Source organism: Bactrocera neohumeralis, chromosome 6, assembly GCF_024586455.1.
Source record: "Bactrocera neohumeralis isolate Rockhampton chromosome 6, APGP_CSIRO_Bneo_wtdbg2-racon-allhic-juicebox.fasta_v2, whole genome shotgun sequence".
NCBI lineage: Eukaryota > Metazoa > Arthropoda > Insecta > Diptera > Tephritidae > Bactrocera > Bactrocera neohumeralis.
This window is the reverse complement of record NC_065923.1, coordinates 51,048,210-51,056,249: the sequence shown is the minus strand read 5'-3', so window position 1 is coordinate 51,056,249 and position 8,040 is coordinate 51,048,210.

The window sequence follows — 8,040 nt, the reverse complement described above, 5'->3', positions numbered from 1 at the left end:
TGATATTATTATTCAGTGACAATTGTAGGGTGCATAATAGTTACCTTCATCTTAGAGTTTTTGTCACCCAACACCACATCCAAGCTGCAGCCCCTTGACATGAGTATTATAAAAGATTTTAAATCATTATACGGCAAAGAAATTGTTATTAATTTTGTTAACAGTATATTGTGTATTCAAAACTGCTTCCGTGGTTGCGGCTTCAGAGAAATATTAAATGATGATTTATTGGAGGATAGTCCATTGAACGTAGATTATCTTTGGGCAATTATTTCTGAAAACTCTCTCAATTCCGGTACTTTTGAGGAATACGTAGCCGTTGATAATGAAGTTGCTGTATCAAGTATGTTGACAAATAACGGCATATTTTAAGAAGGTTCGCACATAAATAACGAAAATGAAGAAGATGATGACGCCGAAGGAGATGAAATTTTAACCAGCATACAAGTTCGAGCGTACGTTCCTCACTTAAAACTTTTTTTCCACACAAAATGTTGATGACAGTGTAGGTAGGTAGGTAGGTAGGAGTGCAGCCCTGTTGTCTATCGGGCTCAATTAGCACTTGATGTGCCATTTTGATACACTATCTGCTATTACGTTTCACCTTCTCTCTCAAACCATTTTGAGGTTTCGATGAAACTACTTATGTCTCATATGCTTTTAGTAGAAATCAATTCAAGGTTTGGTGCTTGATGGATTCCAAGTGTCTTAGGTCGGATCTATGCTAGAGCTGGGCATTCACAGAGAAAGTGGAAAATTGTTTCCTTGTTCCCTGCTACTCCGCAGCCTCGGCAGATGTCGTTGTAGGACATACCCATTTTGGACGCATGTTCCCCAAATGGCCAGTGCCCTGTTGTGACAGCTGTTACTCTGTAGATACTTTTCCTTGACCTATTTAATAAGTCGCTGGTTCTTTTCCTGTCATATGTTGGCCATAATTGTTTAGTTATGATGCATTTTGTAATGTTTTTCCACCTGTTATTTGCAACTTGTTGAAATTGTCTATTGATCTCTCTTTTGATCGATCCTAGCGGTCTTGGTATTAGCTCCGCCTCGGATTCGTTGAGGAAAGCTCCTGCCTTTGCCAACTCGTCTGTTTTTTCGTTACCGAAAGTGTTCCTGTGACCAGGAACCCAGATCAAATCTAGTTGGAGCTTGTGTTTTATTGAGGTTAGTGCTTTCTTGCAGACGTGAAGGCGCCGCCTGACTATCCGTAAATATAGTTGCTTTATGCCCAGTACTTCTGCTTGGAAGATGCTAGCCGAGTTCGGTAGACGTATAGAGAGAGGTGTGCCTAGATCAGCTGAGAATACCCCCGTACCTACTCCGCAGTCCATTATGGATTGAGATGGTATCCTCCTCTTCTATTGAACCACTTCTCCATTCTCGTCTAGATGGTATACTCACCTGGAAGTCTCTATTGAAATCAAGCTTTGGGAGAATGTGATTTATTAATGTTGAGCTTGTTTAGGATTACACTATGTCCGTAGTTCTGCTGATTCCAACCACCCAATTATTTTATTCTTATCGCCGCAAAAGCTGTTGTTTTGTGAATATAAATGTCCATGGGTAGTTGATGCAGGACCACATTGAGCGCATCAGTCGGACATGACGGGGTTGCACCAGTAACACCCGCACACTCTGCTCTTTGTATTCCATTTAATTTTCTAATATTGTATTGTTTGTTTAGCGCTACTAGGCCATGTATGCTTTACTTATTCTTTTTTCTATATTTATTTTCCAGGACAATTTGGTGTCAATCTCTACCCCCAAGTATTTAGCTGTGGGGGATGGAGTGAGTGTTGTACCGTTTAGTACCGGAAGTTGAAACTGAGGAATTTTGGTTCTGCTTGTGAATAGCATCAATTCTGTTTTGCTAGGGTTAACATCTAGTCCATTGTTCTTAGCCCATAGGTTTAATCTTCGAAGTGCTCTTTCCATAATCTCGCTGACTGTTGATGGAAACATGCCTGATACCAACAACACTATATCGTCTGCATATGCTACTGCTTTCACTCCTCCACCGTTTAGTTGGAGTAGTATTTCGTTCAGCGCTACAACCCATAGAAGCGGAGAGAGGACCCCTCCTTGAATCTTTTCAGGTTACTTTTCGTCCGAAATTCGGTAATATTGCTTGTTTACATACCCATTGAGCCAGAAAGGGGCCTCATCGCTGCCCCATTGCAAAATTTGATTAGAAAACCTCGGATCTTCTTGGAACTTTTCAGGTCCCCATTGACCGAAGCAATGTCGCTTGGGAAGATCAAGCGGCTTCAGTTCTTGCACAAGCTGCATTTTGTACACTTTCAATTGAAGATATCGAGATAAGATGCGCTAAGTCGTTCCATATCACAGCCCGTGTTACTGTGAACGGCGCCGAATCGACTCTCTTCATGTACACTCTCAGCTATGGCTGCTTTATTTTCTTCACTGCGTGCTGGACGTGGTCTAGTCGGACGAATATTATCCAATAATGCTAGATCTCAAGATGGGTGATGGTGTGCCGAATAGTGCGCTCAGTAGGCCGATTATGTTGACCATTCTTTACAGATCGTGAATTTTCGTAATAAAGTTGAACGATTTGTAAAAGTTCTACAGGCAATTCCATGATGAATTGCCAAAAAAAACTGCAAAAAAATTATTTAGACCATTCCTTACCTTATTGATCGAAAAAAAAAATGTTAAATAAAATATTCTGCGTAGGTAAAATTAGTACTAGCGAGTTATAAAAATTAAAAATATAAAAGTAGAATTAAATATGTTGAAATGTATAAAATTTGTTAAAATTGGAGGATGGAGTCATGTGTAGAAGTTCACGGAAGTGAGGAAAGTTATCTGATCGCCATTCACTTGGGAGTGGCCAGAAGCGATTATTTTACACATGGCACAAGCAGCTCACTACTTCCGGTCTTTGACCAAGTATCCTCTGGGTAGCCTAAGAACATCCGTTCGAGGGCGAGCTAATGTGAGAAGTCGAAACATCCCCTACATAGGGTTGTGCGCTGGGTTTGGGACCCGTCAAAATTTATCAACAAATAATATTAATCTTCAACTATAAAATAACACAATGTACGGTTATATACCATTAAAATTTGATTTCCACGTTCAATAGATCTAATAACGCTTAGAAATATTGTTCAAACATTTTTTTATCATGTTCGAGGTAGTCCATAAAAATAATGCCAATGCAATCCCGGAAAGCATTGGCTAAGACCTAACTGACCGCCTGATATATGTCGAGCGCTTCGAACAACAACCGTTCGACGGTCTGGCGGTTGGTCTCAGCTATGTAATGACGTACCATCTTTTATTCATTGTCAAAAATCGGTACAGAAACTTTTTATAATAATATAAAGTTGAGCTATAACGTCGAAGATGCAGTTAAGTTTTACGATTACTATCCCGGATTACTTGGTTATTTATTTGGGTTTTTCTAATTACTTTGATACGAGTATATTATTTGCATTGCATTTACTGCATTTTAAATGCGGCCACAAGCGGTGAGTTCATAGTAATAGCGAAGATGTATTGAACAGAAATATAAATGTGAGTAAAACCTCGCCAGAGTTGTTGGGAGGTATCTTCAAAAAATCGAATCTTTTGTATTCCATTTACGGTTACAAGTGCACACAGTTGCACTTTTATTTATTCGCCGTATTTAATAGTGCATCACAACCGTAACAAAACGAGGAAACATTAAAACATACATACATATATATTTCGTAACTATGCTCGTGCATATACTCGTATAGCCCAAATATCAAAGTGCTTGAAAAAGTTCACCATCGACTCGTTATCGTACTGCTGCACTCTCAATTTGAAGTCATCAACAACAACAAACATCCTTATAGTACTGGTATACATTTGTACACATACAAATCGATGCGCCCCTTGCGCGACAAATATCCTGTAGTCGTAGTAAGTATCATCAGTACAAAGAGTAAATAAAACCCATCACTGCTCCACTTCATACATAGTATGTATGTACTTCCGTGATACGTAGTCGAATGCGTCAGTTTAAAGGGAAACTGGAATCCGTAAGATCGTTAGTCTGTCGTTTTATTGTCGATTGAAATCATGTGTTTGTATAGTTTTTTTTTTATTTGACGCGGTATCGTCACGACATTTGGCACAAGCATTATCCAAGGCAATGCTATAAGTTTCGAATACATTTTTTAGATCGAACTAATGGGTTGTCAAAAAAGTCTTGCGGTATTTTTATTGAATTTTTTGTTTTTTTTTTTATTGAAATTGAAATGAATTTTTATGACTCATGCCCAGCTCTTAACGGATACTACGGCTGCAACTATGCCGGTCTCTTTCGACCAATTTATCGCAATTTTCGACGACAGGTCTTCCGGAGCGTGGCGCATCTTCACCACCTCTACACCAGAACGAAAACGTTGAAACCATCGTTGTGCGGTGGAAATGGAAATACAGTTTCGGGTCCATAAACTGCACAAATTTTATTGGCGGCTTGAGATGCATTTTTGCCTTTATCGTAGTAGTACTGTAAAATATGCCGTATTTTCTCTTTACTTTGCTCCATGTTTGCGACGCTATAACTCACGAACGACTTAAAAGAAACGATCAATCAAACACGTGTTAGCGCGTGAAATGAGCTTTCCAAAAAGGTATAGCATGACCCGATGCGACGAATAGAACTAGAACTACGCGCTTTCAGCGCCAACTAGCGAAAATACCGCAAGACTTTTTTGACAACCATATTATAGCTATAGCTGCCATACGAACTGAACGATCAAAATCAAAACCAAGATCTTCTATGCGCGATCTTGAATTTCCAGTCACACGCTTGAGATAATGCACACACCAAAAGATTACTTCAATAAATTAAGCGTTTCGTTGACTGAATGGTACCACATATAACGAAGTCCTGTTATAACCAAAGGTCAAAATATCAACAACTTTCAATTTAGCTATGAGAAAGTCATTAATGATGGCTCCATAGCGTTCCCCATTGGCATCATGGTCGGTTCATTTTTGAAGAAATATGGATCAATTGTTCTGTCTGTCCATAAACCACACCAAACACTTTCGGAGAATGTAACGGTGTGTCAACAATGCCTTGTAGATTATCAAAAAACGCGTAAGTTTTTTTCATTTACGTGCTCATTCAATTAAAAAGGATCTTCATCGATGAACAAATTTTCTTCTGAAATTCTTTTTGTGCTCATTCATCGAACATGCGACGTGCTCGATGTTCATTCGGGTTCAATACATGTACGAGTTGGATTTTGTAAGCCCACAAACCAAGAATCTTGCACAAAGTGGATGGGCATAGCTCCAATTGTTGCGTGCGATAACAAATAAACCCATTCGGATCTGCTTCGATTCTATCCTCCACAGCAGAAGTCGAGTCTTCGATGCGCAATTTCCACTATGGTTGCTCGAATTACCGACTCTGCAGGGTGATTAAGTCAAACGATTAGAAGTCTGTTTATTATGAAATTGCAAACCGAATTGAGTATAAACCAAGTAACATATGTAAAGAAGACCAAATCTATAAAAAGTATTGCTTCACCTTACCCCTTCTTCACAAAAACACAACACCCATTATTTTTGCATTTTACGTTATGTATCATCTAGGTCAACTATTACCTCCACAGATATATTAATGCAGTTGGCGAAGTTAAAAAATTAAAACGAAAGAATTAAAAGAACAGAACGCGAGAAGAAATTAAAAAAAACTGCAATCATGCCTTCCGTTGCAGATTGCTATAAAAAAGGTTCAAGATCAAAATCGCTGTCATTAATATTTCTCGAGATATTCGGCTTTTTAAGTAAGGTTGTAACGAATTCTCATAGATTTTTTATTACATATCATCTATGAAAATTCTATAAGACCTTACTTAAAAAGCAAGACGGGCAAGACGAAATATCTCCTGTCATCAAACAAACAGTCGTCACACTCGCGACTTGGCTCTCACATCACTGTTGACAGTCATAACTTTGAAGTTGTAGATAATTTCGTCTATCTTGGAACCAGCGTAAACACCACCAACAATGTCAACCTGGAAATCCAACGCAGGATAATTCTTGCCAACAGGTGCTACTTCGGACTGAGTAGGCAATTGAGAAGCAAGTTCTCTCTCGACGAACAAAAACCAAACTCTATAAGTCACTCATAATTCCCGTCCTGCTATATGGTGCAGAGGCTTGGCCGATGACAACAACTGATGAGTCGACGTTGCGAGTTTTCGAGAGAAAAGTTCTGCGAAAGATTTATGGTCCTTTACACGTTGGCCACGGCGAATATCGCATTCGATGGAACGATGAGCTGTACGAGATATCCGACGACATTGACATAGTTCAGCGAATTAAAAGACAGCGGCTACGCTGGCTAGGACATGTTGTTCGAATGGACGAAAACACTCCAGCTCTGAAAGTATTCGACGCTGTACCCGCCGGGAGAAGCAGAGGAAGAGGAAGACCTCCACTCCGTTAGAAGGACCACGTGGAGAAGGAGTTGGCTTCGCTTGGGATATCCAATTGGCGCCACGTAGCGAAAAGAAGAAACGACTGGCGCGCTGTTGTTAGCTCGGCTATAATCGCGTAAGCGGTGTCTACGCCAGTAAAGAAGAAGATTTCCAAGAAAATTTCATGATGGGATTGAAAAAAATTAATAGTTCTAAAAAAAACACCCTAATATATATGCATAATATGTGAAATGAATTGGGTACATATTAAATAAAAATATTCTTAGTTTTTACTTTCATATTATTTATTTTTAGCGTCATTCAAGGAGTAAAAAATTGATCACACATAAATTTATATGCAATGAAAAACATGTTTAGGTACTTATCTAGTACAAAATTAGCGGAATTGCTATGATGCTGCATGTATGGTATACATTGTACAAGTACACAACACATCTTCAATGTTGGATAAAATCCGAGAATCTCTGCATTCTCATATGTATCGAAAAGTTTGTCGACTTTTACATATTTGCAATTGAACGCGCAGCTGAATGATCCAGTATTTCGAATTCGTTTCGTCCCCATTCCTCAAATTACAATAACGGAACCGTTAAACTGTCACAACAACTTAAATTAAAAAGGACAAACATTTTTGACTGAAAGAAAATCAATATAAGGTCTAGTAAAAATTAACCCTTTATTTTTCCAATAGGTGGCTTTAGTAATATATAAAATAATAAAATTCACAGTACAGACAATATCTATAAGGCAAATTTTCTGAGTGTGCGACGAATGCAGAGTCGTCTAATTTCCAAGATTCTTTGAGTTTGAAAGCAGCTTTCTTGGCCATACATAAAATCTTTGAAGGCTCTAGCTGGTGTCGTTCGAATTGTACTATACATAGTGATCAAAGCCGCTCGTTTCTTTCCAGCGCGTTCCACCATAGAACATTAAAGGCTTGACTTTGGTTTCATAGAGCCAAAAAACTAACTTTGGTGAGAGCCGGCACCATTTGCCAATGGCTCCTCTGCAACAGTACAGGGTAACTAGCGCCATCCTTGCTCTTTTTTTATATTTACTTACAAACTAGTACTTTTCCTGACTAATTTGAATATTCCACACATGAATTAATTAAGCCCATTTGCAATCTGTGTAGCAGCTTCATTTTTTCCCGTTGATCTATTTAATTAATATGTCATACGAGTATATGGTCATATACGGTACATGTATATATTGTATCATATATAAACATATGCACACTTACCTGGGAAAGATAATTTTATTTTTTGAACATGAACTGTTGATAATAACATTCTAATGAGATTTGTATCGTTTCGTTTCGTTTTTAAATAATCACAGTTTTCATTTTTCGCTTTATACATTTAGAAAATTAGCTCAGTTTTGTAGATATGTATAACTTCGTATGTATGTATATGTGCATTCACCTCTATCTTATTGGGTATTATATTCAATCATTTGTATTTGTACATACATATAAGTATATACTTACATATATCCGTAAGTGAAAAACTTTAATCCATAATATCACTACAACATCTGCTGGAAAGATTTCCGGATTGAGGCACAGTAATGAGAATTTATT